This window comes from Pseudophryne corroboree, chromosome 8 (assembly GCF_028390025.1).
Source record: "Pseudophryne corroboree isolate aPseCor3 chromosome 8, aPseCor3.hap2, whole genome shotgun sequence".
Lineage (NCBI taxonomy): Eukaryota > Metazoa > Chordata > Amphibia > Anura > Myobatrachidae > Pseudophryne > Pseudophryne corroboree.
This window is the reverse complement of record NC_086451.1, coordinates 235624068-235638314: the sequence shown is the minus strand read 5'-3', so window position 1 is coordinate 235638314 and position 14247 is coordinate 235624068. Positions and strand designations below refer to the sequence as shown.

At 49.0% G+C, this 14247-nt stretch overlaps 1 protein-coding gene across 12 annotated transcripts in view; it reads right to left on the bottom strand.

The window, feature by feature from the left end:
- DLG3 (discs large MAGUK scaffold protein 3) overlaps nucleotides 1–14247 on the bottom strand; it is a 699019-nt gene that overhangs the window by 66419 nt on the left and 618353 nt on the right. Inside the window, exon 23 of one of the 12 annotated variants that reach the window (XR_010183050.1) lies at nucleotides 5896–5980. The exons of the other annotated variants lie outside the window; for them this stretch is intronic. The gene's annotated coding sequence lies outside the window, so the exon portion shown is untranslated. The remainder of the gene's footprint in view (nucleotides 1–5895; nucleotides 5981–14247) is intronic. 12 annotated transcript variants of the gene reach the window in all.

Below are 14247 nucleotides of genomic sequence, written 5' to 3'. Positions count from 1 at the left end.
AGAGGTGACAAAGATACTCATCTGGGCAGAAAGGCATGCAAAAGCTCTGTCGGCAATTTTCATTCCGGGAGTGGACAACTGGGAAGCAGACTTCCTCAGCAGACACGATCTCCATCCAGGAGAATGGGGCCTCCACCCAGAAGTCTTTGCGGAGGTGGCAAGTCGTTGGGGCGTTCCTCAAGTGGATATGATGGCATCACGCCTCAACAAGAAGCTTCAGAAATATTGTTCCAGGTCGAGAGACCCACAAGCAATAGCAGTAGATGCACTGGTGACCCAGTGGGTGTTTCAGTCGGTGTATCTGTTCCCTCCACTTCCACGAATACCAAAAGTTCTCAAGATCATCAGAAGAACAGGAGTTCGAGCAATCCTCCTTGCTACAGACTGGCCAAGGAAGGCTTGGTATCCAGATCTTCAAGAGTTATTACTGGAAGATCCTCAGCCTCTTCCTCTTCGCGAGGACCTGCTTCAGCAGGGGCCGTTAGTTTATCAGGACTTACCGCGGCTGCGTTTGACGGTTGAGCGCCAGATCCTAGCCCATAAGGGTATTCCCAATGAAGTCATTCCCACACTTGTTCTGGCCAGGAAAGGGGTAACGTCCAAACATTACCATCGGATTTGGAGAATATATGTATCTTGGTGTGAATCCAAGAAATCTCCTGCGGTGGAGTTTCAATTAGGACGTCTTCTCCTATTTCTACAGGCGGGTGTGTATGCTGGATTGAGATTAGGGTCTATCAAGGTTCAAATTTCGGCCTTGTCCGTTTTCTTTCATAAACGGTTGGCTTCCCTTACCGAGGTCCAGACGTTCGTGAAGGGGGTTCTGCGCATCCAACCTCCTTTTGTGCCTCCTGCGGCGCCATGGGATCTTAATGTGGTGCTACAGTTCCTTAAATCGGACTGGTTTGAGTCTCTGCAAGAGGTGGAGTTGAAGTTTCTCACTTGGAAAGTGGTCATGCTGTTGGCCTTGGCTTCAGGCAGACGAGTGTGAGTTAGGAGCTCTGTCACACAGGAGTCCTTCTTTAATATTTCGGGCTGAACGGAGAACTTGTCAGCACTTTCTTCCGAAGGTTGTGTCTTCTTTTCATATCAACCAACCTGTGGTGGTGCCAGTGGCTTCTGACACCTCAGCCGTTTCAAAGTCCTTGGATGTCGTCAGAGCGTTGAGGACTTATGTTGCTAGAACGGCTCGAATAAAGAAAACAGACTCTTTGCTTGTCCTTTATGACCCCAACAAGATTGGTTGTCCTGCTTCTAAGCAGACTATTGTGCGCTGGATCAGGGTTACCATTCAGCACGCTCATTCCACGGCAGGATTGCCGTTACCGACACGGGTAAAAGACCACTCTACAAGGAAAGTGGGTTCGTCCTGGGCGGCTGCCCGGGGTGTCTCGGCATTGCAAATTTGCTGAGCAGCTACCTGGTCAGGTGCAAACATGTTTGCTAAGTTTTACAAGTTTGACACCTTGGCTGCTGACGACCTTACATTTGGTCAGTTCTGCAGGAACATTAGCACTTTCCCGCTCGTACTGGAAGCTTTGGTACATCCCCATGGTACTAAAATGGAACCCAGCATCCTCTAGGACGTAAGAGAAAATAGGATTTTAATTACCTGCCCGTAAATCCTTTTCTCGTAGTCCGTAGAGGATGCTGGGCGCCCGCTCAGTGCTAATTTTTCCTGCTGATTACGTTTTCTCTTTTTTGCACAGTTTCATGTGTTCAGATGTTAACAGCTGTTGCGTCATACATGCTGGTTAGCATGAGTTATGTTTAAGGCCATGTTAGCTGATATGTTTTTTGTGTATGGTATGAGCTGGTGTGAATCTCGCCACAAGTTTAATAGTAATTCCTCTCGAAAATGTCCGTCTCCTCGGGCACAGTTCCTATACTGAGGTCTGGAGGAGGGGCATAGAGGGAGGAGCCAGTTCACGCTGTTGAAAAGTCTTAAAGTGCCGAAGGCTCCTACGGAACCTGCGTCTATACCCCATGGTACTAAAATGGACCCCAGCATCCTCTACGGACTACGAGAAAAGGATTTACCGGCAGGTAATTAAAATCCTATTATTCTCACTCTGGATGGGTTTGTCGCCAACATTAGTGACTAAACACCAAATAAGAAAACAATTAGAAATAAAACCTAACTAAAAGCTAGGAGCAAAAGAAAAGTGTGCCTTCACTCCGAGGCACAAAACTAAAACTGAGGAGTACTTCCTAGGAACAGGGGGTTGATGGGTGGGGTTAGAGGGGGAGGAGTTAGTTCTTTTCATAGCTAGTGCCAAACTCCATACTCATACACTCTAACCCAAGTGTAAGTGCGCAGCGTCCCCCAGATGGATGATAAAGAAATGGCGCTGGTGAGCTGCTGGATCCGCTCATAGTGAAGACCCGCCCCCTCAATGGCGTGCAGTCTTCCCGCTATTTTTATACTGGCTGAGGTAATTTAGTGCTTAAAATGGTGTCATAACCGTTTCAAGTCTGTGTTTGCCAGTGTGGGTACTATGTACAGTGTACTGCGACTCAGTTCGCCCCCTCAGAAGCGGTGCGTCTGCACTGTGTACAGAGTCTGGAGATGCAGTCCACCCCGGTTAGAAGCTATGCGTCTCCGTACCCTCATGCCGCCATAATGGCCGGCGACCCGCTGACCGGGACGCTGGCTTAGTACTCACCACTTTTCACTCTTCTGGATCTGTTAGGGGTGGCGGCGTGCTGCGGGAATGTACGCTCGCTGTGGTGGGGCTTGCGAATAGTTCCCTTCCCCAGTCCCAAGAAGCAGGCAGGCTGGTGCCATACAGTCCTGCCTGAAAATGTCAAACAGAAAAATAAATGCAGAAAACTCTTAAGGAGCTTCCCCTAAGCATGACCGGCTCCTCTGCGCACATTTTCTAAACAGTCTGGTAGGAGGCGCATAGGGGGAGGAGCCAGCCCACATTATCAAATTCTGAAAGTGCCTGTGGCTCCTAGGGGACCAGTCTATACCTGATGGTACTAAATGGATCCCCAGTATCCTCTAGGACAGGGGTGTCAAAGACAAGGCCCGCGGGCCAAATCCGGCCCGCCAGACCTCGTCTGATGGCCCGCGGTGCCGCCGCCATGAAACCCCCTTCTCCCGAGTGCCCAGCGCGGGGGGGGGCTTCGCGGAATGACGCGATTGCGCCGTGACGTCACGGCGCAAACGCGTCATTCAACGAAACCCCGTCGGAGGAGGGAGAAGGGAGCCGCGCAGACGAGGAGGGAGAGGCGGCTGAAGAGCGGCGAGAACCGCTTCAAATGTAAGTCAGCCCCTCTCCCTTCCTCTCTTTCTCTCTCTCTCCCTCCTTCCACCACCTGCCGCAATGTGTAAAATGGGGACCTGTGCCTGCCACAATGTGTAAAATGGGGACCTGTGCCTGCCACAATGTGTAAAATGGGGACCTGTGCCTGCCACAATGTGTAAAATGGGGACCTGTACCTGCCGCTATGTGTAAAATGGGGACCTGTGCCTGCCACAATGTGTAAAATGGGGACCTGTGCCTGCCACAATGTGTAAAATGGGGACCTGTACCTGCCGCTATGTGTAAAATGGGGACCTGTGCCTGCCACAATGTGTAAAATGGGGACCTGTGCCTGCCACAATGTGTAAAATGGGGACCTGTGCCTGCCACAATGTGTAAAATGGGGACCTGTACCTGCCGCTATGTGTAAAATGGGGACCTGTGCCTGCCACAATGTGTAAAATGGGGACCTGTGCCTGCCACAATGTGTAAAATGGGGACCTGTACCTGCCGCTATGTGTAAAATGGGGACCTGTGCCTGCCACAATGTGTAAAATGGGGACCTGTGCCTGCCATGTGTAAAATGGGGACCTGTACCTGCCGCTATGTGTAAAATGGGGACCTGTGCCTGCCACAATGTGTAAAATGGGGACCTGTGCCTGCCACAATGTGTAAAATGGGGACCTGTGCCTGCCACAATGTGTAAAATGGGGACCTGTACCTGCCGCTATGTGTAAAATGGGGACCTGTGCCTGCCACAATGTGTAAAATGGGGACCTGTGCCTGCCACAATGTGTAAAATGGGGACCTGTACCTGCCGCTATGTGTAAAATGGGGACCTGTGCCTGCCACAATGTGTAAAATGGGGACCTGTGCCTGCCACAATGTGTAAAATGGGGACCTGTGCCTGCCACAATGTGTAAAATGGGGACCTGTACCTGCCGCTATGTGTAAAATGGGGACCTGTGCCTGCCGCAATGTATAAAATGGGGACCTGTGCCTGCCACAATGTGTAAAATGGGGACCTGTGCACTATAAAAGGGGGCACATGGCTGGGCACTTTAAAAGGGGGCAGATGGCTGGGCACATATAAGGCAGGTGGAGCGGTAAATTTTGGATAGACCTACAGATACAACCGGCCCTTTGATGGGGACCAAACTGCTGATGCGGCCCCCGATGAATTTGAGTTTGACACCCCTGCTCTAGGACGTAAGAGAAAGGTCAAGTAGGAAGTAAATCTGGTAACGATGAAAAAAGGTCTTACATGTATAGTAACCTCCATGACATCACATCACGTATTCGTTATCATCCAATACATTTAAATGTTTTGTGCAGACTGCAGCACACCCCTGAGGGTTCTATGGAGACTGACATCAGAACGGACTCATTTATTGTGGAATGTACAGAAATGTAGGACCGCGCTCTTAGCATTTTGGCAATACTCCCCATTATTAACAAATATGCCTATTTACATGGGGTCTAGAAGAAGTTCTGAAAAAAAAACATGTATCTTCATAGATTCAACTTGATGACATTAGCAAAGGTATTAGCCTTGACATGGCTGGTTGGGGGTGAATTGGAAGCTTACTGTGAATGATAGTAGGAACCATGAACAACATGCACACAGACAGCAAGGCACTTTGCAAGTATCCAAATATGGCCCATTTGGTGTTTGGCTGACGTGTCTATACTTAGGGCAGTATCTTATTAGCAGTTGTACTTTGCCATTGCTAATAGGATTGTAGGGAGCTATCCTATTAGCCCTGATGACGGCACTTATTGGGGATTATGCTTCGGGTGCCTCAGGCAAACGACACACAATCCCTGATAAGTGACCGCTGGAGCAGTAATAACATATGGCACTTTCCCCTGATCCCATGTGTTATTGTACAATCGCGGGTCCAGTTTCAGCCCATCAAAACAGCCTCTAACTGGATACTGTGATAATTACCATTGATTATTAATCACGATATTCGTCCGTTTTGATAGGCCAAAACTGCATCGGGGCTAATAGGATACCGCTCTTAACATGCCTGGGCTCAGAGAGGGAGTCTGCCTGATACAGGTTTATCTATACTTTCTTTTCGCTGCATTCTCCTTTATGTTGTGGAATGCGATCAATAAATGACTATGTTTAAGTAAATACTGCAAGTGTGCCCAGTTTATATCCTATAGAGCAGTACAGAAGGTGTAATTGTTAGCATTACTGCCTCACAGCACTGAGGTCATGGGTTCGATCCCCACCATGGCCCTAACAATGTGGAGTTTGTATATTCTCCTCGTACTTGCGTGGGTTTCCTCCGGGTACTCCGGTTTCCTCACACAAACCAAAAATATACTCGTAGGTTAATTGGCTCCCAACAAAAATTTACCCTAGCGTGAATGTGTGTGTGTAAATGTGGTAGGGAATATAGATTGTAAGCTCCACTGGGGCAGGGACTGATGTGACTGGGCAAATATTCTCTCTGTAAAGCGCTGCGGAATATGTGTGCGCTATATAAATAACTGGTAATAATAATAATAAATATTATTTCTTTGTAAAACATTTAAAAAACCAGCATCTGTACTAGTTCTTTGGCATTGTGCTTCTTACAGCGCAGAATCCAGGTTCTTCATTTGTCTGGCCAAAATAATGTCATGGTACCTTGCTTTCAGTTATTAGACATCCACATTCTACTCCATTCCATGTACATTTCAAGCTTTCTTTGTGGGGGGAGAACTTCTTTAAGCTGTCACCACAGAATTTAAATAATGCTTTTAAATGATTCATCCTAACGAAGTTCACAGAACCTACAATAATAAGATTTTACTCACCGGTACATCTATTTCTCGTAGTCCGTAGTGGATGCTGGGAACTCCGTAAGGACCATGGGGAATAGCGGCTCCGCAGGAGACTGGGCACAACTAAAGAAAGCTTTAGGACTACCTGGTGTGCACTGGCTCCTCCCTCTATGACCCTCCTCCAGACCTCAGTGAGGATATTGTGCCCGGAAGAGCTGACAGAATAAGGAAAGGATTTTGAATCCCGGGTAAGACTCATACCAGCCACACCGTATAACTCGTGATACTATACCCAGTTAACAGTATGAAATATAACAGCCTCTCAACAGATCGCTTAACAATAACCCTTTAGTTAAACAATAACTATATACAAGTATTGCAGACCATCCGCACTTGGGACGGGCGCCCAGCATCCACTACGGACTACGAGAAATAGATTTACCGGTGAGTAAAATCTTATTTTCTCTGACGTCCTAGTGGATGCTGGGAACTCCGTAAGGACCATGGGGAATATACCAAAGCTCCCAAACGGGCGGGAGAGTGCGGATGACTCTGCAGCACCGAATGAGCGAACTCTAGGTCCTCCTCAGCCAGGGTATCAAACTTGTAGAATTTAGCAAATGTGTTTGACCCCGACCAAGTAGCTGCTCGGCAAAGTTGTAAAGCCGAGAACCCTCGGGCAGCCGCCCAAGAAGAGCCCACCTTCCTCGTGGAATGGGCTTTTACAGATTTAGGATGCGGCAGTCCAGCCGCAGAATGTGCAAATTGAATCGTGCTACAGATCCAGCGAGCAATAGTCTGCTTTGAAGCAGGCGCACCCAACTTGTTGGGCGCATGCAGGATAAATAACGAGTCAGTCTTTCTGACTCCAGCTGTCCTGGAAACATAGATTTTTAGGGCCCGGACTACGTCCAGCAACTTGGAGTCCTCCAAGTCACGAGTAGCCGCAGGCACCACAATAGGCTGGTACAAATGAAACGCTGAAACCACCTTTGGGAGAAATTGGGGACGAGTCCTCAATTCTGCCCTATCCATATGGAAAATCAGATAAGGGCTTTTACAAGACAAAGCCGTCAATTCTGACACACGCCTGGCCGAAGCCAAGGCCAACAGCATGACCACTTTCCACGTGAGATATTTTAGTTCCACGGTTTTAAGTGGTTCAAACCAATGCGACTTTAGGAAATCCAACACCACGTTGAGATCCCAAGGTGCCACTGGGGGCACAAAAAGGGGGCTGAATATGCAGCACTCCCTTAACAAATGTCTGAACTTCAGGTAGTGAAGCCAGTTCTTTTTGGAAGAAAATCGATAGAGCCGAAATCTGGACCTTAATGGAACCCAATTTTAGGCCCATAGTCACCCCTGACTGTAGGAAGTGCAGAAATCGACCTAGCTGAATTCCTCCGTTGGGGCCTTCCTGGCCTCACACCACGCAACATATTTTCTCCATATGCGGTGATAATGGTTTGCGGTCACTTCTTTCCTAGCTTTAATTAGCGTAGGGATAACTTCCTCCGGAATGCCCTTTTCCTTCAGGATCCGGTGTTCAACCGCCATGCCGTCAAACGCAGCCGCGGTAAGTCTTGGAACAGACAGGGCCCCTGCTGCAGCAAGTCCTGTCTGAGCGGCAGAGGCCATGGGTCCTCTGAGATCATTTCTTGAAGTTCTGGGTACCAAGATCTTCTTGGCCAATCCGGAACCACGAGTATAGTTCTTACTCCTCTCCTTCTTATCATTCTCAGTACCTTGGGTATGAGAGGCAGAGGAAGGAACACATACACCGACTGGTACACCCACGGTGTTACCAGAGCATCCACAGCTATCGCCTGAGGGTCCATTGACCTGGCGCAATAACATTTTAGCTTTTTGTTGAGGCGGGACGCTATCATGTCCACCTGTGGCTCTTCCCAATGGTGTACAATCATTTGGAAGACTTCTGGGTGGAGGCCCCATTCTCCCGGGTGGAGGTCGTGTCTGCTGAGAAAGTCTGCTTGCCAGTTGTCCACTCCGGGAATGAACACTGCTGACAGTGCTAACACATGATTTTCCGCCCATCGGAGAATCCCTGTGCCATTGCCATCCTGCTTCTTGTGCCGCCCTGTCGGTTTACATGGGCGACCGCCGTGACGTTGTCTGACTAGATCAGCACTGGCTGGTTTTGAAGCAGGGGTCTTGCCTGACTTAGGGCATTGCAAATGGCCCTTAGTTCCAGAATATTTATGTGTAGGGAAGTCTCCTGACTTGACCATTGTCCTTGGAAGTTTCTTCCCTGTGTGACTGCCCCCCAACCTCGAAGGCTGGCATCTGAGGTCACCAGGACCCAGTCCTGTATGCCGAATCTGCGGCCCTCTGGAAGATGAGCACTCTGCAGCCATCACAACAGCGACACCCTGGCCCTTGGAGACAGGGTTATCAGCCGATGCATCTGAAGATGCGATCCGGACCACCTGTCCAACAGATCCCACTGAAAGATCCTTGCATGGAACCCTCCGAATGGAATTGCTTCGTAAGAAGCCACCATCTTTCCCAGGACTTGCGTGCAATGGTGCACCGACACCTGTTTTGGTTTTAGGAGGTCTCTGACTAGAGATGACAACTCCTTGGCCTTCTCCTCCGGGAGAAACACTTTTTTCTGTTCTGTGTCGAGAACCATCCCCAGGAACAGTAGACGCGTTGTAGGAAACAGCTGCGACTTCGGAATGTTCAGGATCCAGCCGTGCTGTTGTAGCACTGCCCCAGCTAGTGCTACTCCGATCAACAACTGTTCCCTGGACCTCGCCTTTATAAGGAGATCATCCAAGTACGGGATAATTATAACTCCCTTCCTTCGAAGGAGTATCATCATCTCTGCCATTACCTTGCTAAATACCCTCGGTGCCGTGGACAGACCAAACGGCAACGTCTGGAATTGGTAATGACAGTCCTGTACCACAAATCTGAGGTACTCCTGGTGAGGGGGGTAAATGGGGACATGCAGGTAAGCATCCTTGATGTCCAGTGATACCATGTAATCCCCTTCGTCCAGGCTTGCAATAACCGCCCTGAGCGATTCCATTTTGAACTTGAACCTTCGTATATAAGTGTTCAAGGATTTCAAATTTAAAATGGGTCTCACCGAACCGTCCGGTTTCGGTACCACAAACATTGTGGAATAGTAACCCCGTCCCTGTTGAAGAAGGGGTACCTTGACTATCACCTGCTGCGAATACAGCTTGTGAATCGCCTCCAGCACTGCCTCCCTGTCTGAGGGAGCTGTCGGCAAGGCAGATTTGAGGAAACGGCGAGGGGGAGACGTCTCGAATTCCAGCTTGTACCCCTGAGATACTACCTGTAGAATCCAGGGATCCACCCGTGAGCGAGCCCACTGGTCGCTGAATTTCTTGAGACGGGCCCCCACCGTACCTGGCTCCGCCTGTGGAGCCCCAGCGTCATGCGGTGGACTTAGAGGAAGCGGGGGAGGACTTTTGTTCCTGGGAACTGGCTGTATGCTGCAGCTTTTTCCCTCTACCTCTGCCTCTGGGCAGAAAGGACGCGCCTTTAAGCCGCTTGCCTTTCTGGGGCCGAAAGGACTGTACCTGATAATATGGTGCTTTCTTTGGCTGTGAGGGAACATGGGGCAAAATGTTGATTTCCCAGCTGTAGCTGTGGAAACGAGGTCCGAGAGACCATCCCCAAACAACTCCTCACCCTTGTAAGGCAAAACTTCCATGTGCCTTTTAGAATCAGCATCACCTGTCCACTGCCGAGTTCCTGGCAGAAATGGACATTGCGTTTATTTTTAGATGCCAGTCGGCAATTATCCCTCTGTGCATCTCTCATGTATAAGACTGCGTCTTTAATATGCTCTATGGTTAGCAATATAGTGTCCCTGTCTTAAGGTACAGAGAATCTGACCACGCAGCTGCAGCATTGCACATTCATGCTGAAGCAATAGCTGGTCTCAGTATAATGCCTGAGTGTGTATATACAGACTTCAGGATAGCCTCCTGCATTCTATCTGCAGGCTCTAGGGCGGCTGTGTCCTGAGACGGTAGTGCCACCTTCTTTGACAGACGTGTGAGCGCTTTATCCACCCTAGGGGATGTCTCCCAACGTGACCTATCCTCTGGCGGGAAAGAGTACGCCATTAGTAACCTTTTAGAAATTACCAGTTTCTTATCGGGGGAAACTCACGCTTCTTCACACATTTAGTTCATCAGATGGGGGAAAAACCACTGGAAGCTTTTTTTCTCCCCAAACATAATACCCTTTTTTGTGGTACCTGGGGTAATATCAGAAATGTGCAACACATTTTTTATTGCCGTAATCATGTAACGGGTGGCTCTATTGGTATGTACAGTAGTCTCATCGTCGTCGACACTGGAGTCAGTATCCGTGTCGACATCTGTGTCTGCCATCTGAGGTAGTGGGCGTTTTAGGGCCCCTGATGGCTTTTGAGACGCCTGGGCAGGCACAGGCTGAGAAGCCGGCTGTCCCACATCTGCTATGTCGTCAAACCTTTTATGTAAGGAGTTGACACTGTCACGTAATTCCTTCCACATGTCCATCCACTCAGGTGTCGACCCCGCAGGGGGTGACATCACAATTATCGGCATCTGCTCACATAAGCCTCCTCATCAAACATGTCGACACAGCCGTACCGACACACCGCACACACACAGGGAATGCTCTGACTGAGGACAGGACCCCACAAAGTCCTTTGGGGAGACAGAGAGAGAGTATGCCAGCACACACCAGAGCGCTATATAATGCAGGGATTCACACTACCCACAGTGATTTTTCCCTTATAGCTGCTATAATACACAGATTTGCGCCTAAATTTAGTGCCCCCCCTCTCTTTTTAACCCTTTGAGCCTGAAAACCACAGGGAGAGCCTGGGGAGCTGTCTTCCAGCTGCACTGTGAAGAGAAAATGGCGCCAGTGTGCTGAGGGAGATAGCCCCGCCCCTTTTTCGGCGGACTTCTCCCGCTCTTATAATCATAATGTGGCAGGGGTATTTTACACATATATAGCTTATTAGGCTATATTATGTGTGATTTGCCACTCTTAAGGTACTCTAATTGCTACCCAGGGCGCGCCCCCCCCCAGCACCCTGCACAAATCAGTGACCGGAGTATGTGGTGTGCACAGGGAGCAATGGCGCACAGCTGCAGTGCTGTGCGCTACCTTAATGAAGACCGGAGTCTTCTGCCGCCGATTTCCTGGACGTTCTTCTTGCTTCTGGCTCTGCAAGGGGGACGGCGGCGCGGCTCCCGGACCGGACGACCGAGGCTGGGCCTGTGTTCGATCCCTCTGGAGCTAATGGTGTCCAGTAGCCTAAGAAGCCCAAGCTAGCTGCAAGCAGGTAGGTCCGCTTCTCTCCAGTAAGTCCCTCGTAGCAGTGAGTCTGTTGCCAGCAGATCTCACTGAAAATAAAAAACCTAAAATATACTTTCTTTTCTAGGAGCTCAGGAGAGCCCCTAGTGTGCATCCAGCTCGGCCGGGCACAAAATTCTAACTGAGGTCTGGAGGAGGGTCATAGAGGGAGGAGCCAGTGCACACCAGGTAGTCCTAAAGCTTTCTTTAGTTGTGCCCAGTCTCCTGCGGAGCCGCTATTCTTCATGGTCCTTACGGAGTTCCCAGCATCCACTAGGACGTCAGAGAAATCAGGTTAGCTGCTCTATATTAAAGTACAGTAACCCAAAGTAACTGAATATCAGTCTGTAAATTCACTACTGGGTTGTGTATGATCATATTTCAAAACTATTAGCAGGACCCAGTTATGCCTGTGTGAGGCCAAACTATTCATTCAGTCACTAAGGCCAAGCTCCAGGACTGGGCCCACGTATGGCAAGACTGACACTGTTCATGAAATAAGCCACACATACTAGTCACTCTAAGGCAGTGGTTCTATCAAGACGTCCTACAGTATCAGCATTATTCCCACAGCACCCCTAGGCCCAAAGTTTATTGAGAAACACTGCAAAAATGTTTAAATTAAGCAAACTATGCATACTGATCTTCCTTTAAGGTCAGTTATGTGGTTGTGGACAGGGTTGTGTATCTTTGCCCACATATTTTATGAGTGACAGCCACCAGCTCTGGTTTTGCCTATCAAACTGATTTTATTTGATCACCAACCCCTGGAAGTGCCTTGATGTACCCCAGGGCGCCACGACACGCCGTTTGGGACTCACTGCTCTACAGGGTGCATTTCCGAAAGGTCAATTTTCATCGATTTCATATAAAAATCGTTCTACATTGATGCTGTGTTTACAGGCTAACACACACATTTACTAACATTGTATTCTTAATGTATATTTTAGGCACGGAAATTCACTGCTTTTCATCAAGATAAACAAACAAAAAAAAACAACAATTTTCTGCAGCAGGGTACATTGGTTTCCACAGGGAAACATCGGAGTGTAGAGTGGATCTTGATCCAAGGGCACCAACAGGTAAAGCTTTAGCTGTCCCAGGATGCATAGGGGCCTCCTCCATAACCCTGCCTCCAGGCACTGAGAGCTCAGTTTTTTAGTTGGTGCCTGCAGCAGCAGGTCACTGAACAGGGGGGCTGCGCTGAGCAGCCCTGAAAGCTTTTAAAAGAAGACCTTTCGCTTTTCTGACTAGGGTGGTAGCACTGTATGTCAGAGTGACATTCAGCGCTGCAGCTCTATCACCTCCCAAGCGGAGCCGCACACTCCCGTTGGCCTGGTTCCCGGGTACCCGAGGCATAGCAGTCCCGACTTAGGCACGGTCGCAAACTGCTCTCCTGGTACCTGCTACAGGGAGGAGGTAAGAGGGTTTTTCCTAGGCAGGACATGACATTAAATTACGTTCCGTCCGCGGTGTGGGGAGACAGACAGCGGCGCTGGCGTGGACACTGTCATTAGGCAGCGACACCACTAGACCACCAGGGCAATCGGAGCACATGTCAGGTGTATTAACACCTGTTTACTAAGGCTCCACAGTACCTGGGGTGGAAGTCCAGCACAAGGGAGGTGGCGCTTGACCTGTTGACCCCTCCCCCGGCCCAGGGTGCCATCTCCTTGCAGATTTCCCGCACTGGAGCTACCTCACTCTCCCTCACAGTGACTCTGGGTGCCATCTTAACAGCATAGCTGCGTAGGTCTCCGTGATTGGAGGGCAAGGTCTCCCATGTAAAGCCGCTTGTGTACAGCGCTGAGACTTTACATTCACTTCACTACATGTCTTAGAGACAGCATTAGTTGTATATTGTACGAGTATTCTGCTATATCCTCCGGTCTGTGACAGTGCTGTGATAGATATAAAATATATATATATATATATATATATATATATACACATATATATATACATATACACACACACACACACACATACATACACACACACAAACAAACAAACACACAAGTCCAGTGCAACTTTATTGTCATAATAATTTCTGCATTGCATTTGACAGGAGGCATTTGATATGCCGTCTGTCGGGATCCTGGCACTCACCATACTGGCAACTATTCTCCCTCTTGGGGTGTCGACACCCCTGGAGGGAGAATAAATAGCGTGGCGCAGCGAGCCCGCAAGAGGCTCTTTTGCGCTAGACCCGCTGCCGGCGTCAGTATGGTGGGCGCCGGGATCCTGAAAGCCTGCATAACGTAGTACACCCGCATGTGACTGTGTGCTTTCACGTTCAGTGTTTCTTAGATATAACTAAAACTATATTCTGTACCCTGGGCTAGATGCGTTTGGGTCTTACAAATTTAGTTCTACACAGTGTATATCTAAATATCAATATAAGTATATTTCCACTGTTAGTCACGTTATACCGTTTTATTTCACAGGTTTTTGCTTTTGTCTGGCTTTATAATCGTACTGTGTTAGCCCATTTGTTGCATATATAATGTCTAACAGAAAGGGCAGCAAGTCTGTGTAAGCTCCTGCATCATGCAGAGCATGCTCCAATGATTTATCAGAGGAGGGAGTGTTGTATGATGGTCTGTGTACTGCTTGTCATGCACCTCCCAGTCAGTCCGCAGCCCCCAGTCTAACCAACTGCAACAACTAAACCAGTCCCTGGTTAGACAGAAATGTACCTCGGGTCACTCCCGTGCCCCTGGTCCCTCTAAGCGGGCTGCTTCCTCCTCACAGTCTAGTACAAACCTCTCTGATGTCTCATATGAAGAGAGGGGGAGCATACGGTCTTGTCAGACACTGAATCCTGTGTTACTGATGAGGATTCTCCCTTACAAAT